The 965-nt window shown below is 34.7% G+C and overlaps 1 non-coding gene across 1 annotated transcript; it reads left to right on the plus strand.

Moving 5' to 3' along the window:
- The first annotated feature begins 287 nt into the window (after window positions 1-287).
- On the plus strand, window positions 288-360 carry Trnam-cau (transfer RNA methionine (anticodon CAU)). Its single transcript has one exon. It is a non-coding gene; the product is annotated as a tRNA-Met (tRNA).
- Window positions 361-965: the final 605 nt, after the last annotated feature.

A 965-nucleotide genomic window follows, 5' to 3' on the forward strand; every position in this document is an offset into this window, starting at 1 on the left:
GTAACAAATAAATTCCAATTTTTGTATGGGTTTTGAGAATTGCAAATTAATAGACAAAAATTGTAAAATAAAGTAATCAATTTTCAGTAATTTAAAATTGAATAATTTATTAAATGTATTGTGTTGCATATGTGAATTGAAAACAGGAATGTCAGTATTTATGTAATGTTATTTCTTTTATTGATTACTTTTATTTGCTCTCAGCGTGTAATTCACAAAGCCGTAAAAATGCAGCTCGGATGCCTCTCGTAGAAGTTGGCATTGCTTCACTTTTGGCTCTAATTCAAGCCTCGGTAGCGCAGTAGGCAGCGCGTAAGTCTCATAATCTTAAGGCCGTGAGTTCGATCCTCACCCGGGGCATTTTTTTCTCCTCAACAATAATTTCGACACGCCTTGAATTACACGCGAATTAAGCTTTTTGTCCTTGCTGCCGGCGCTTCTCTAGACGTTTCTTTTGAGCAAATCATAATTGCGTATGCAATCAGGCGATCGCGAGCAAGCAAGAAAAGTAGTGAACCTGCACTTCATGACACCTCGCACGAGTTCTCGCCTTTTGCGCCTGTGTCGCTTTCACACTTGAATAGCTTTTCATTGAAACCTTTTCATCATAGATGTTGTTGGAAAATATGAAATAGAATAACTTAAACTATAAAGTGATTAATGTGATAATTTCTCAATTATTGCTATGTGTCGCCTTCGAGGCCGGAGAAAATAATATGACAACGGAACTTGCGTCATTTGCAGTTTATCCTTACGGAATTTTTGTATTTTTCCAAACTGTTATTTAAATTAAATTATTTTCATATTTGCTCAATTTGATAATTTTCTGATTATCTATCCGGATGAATAAAGAAGGAAGGGACCAAAGGAACCAGAATGTGAAATAAAAGAGGTTTCACAGAACTTAATTCACTCATGGTATGTTCAGGTATGTCATTCTATAAATAGAATTAATGTAATATATA

This window comes from Neocloeon triangulifer, unplaced genomic scaffold (genome assembly GCF_031216515.1).
Source record: "Neocloeon triangulifer isolate White Clay Creek 2 clone unplaced genomic scaffold, ASM3121651v1 ptg000022l, whole genome shotgun sequence".
NCBI lineage: Eukaryota > Metazoa > Arthropoda > Insecta > Ephemeroptera > Baetidae > Neocloeon > Neocloeon triangulifer.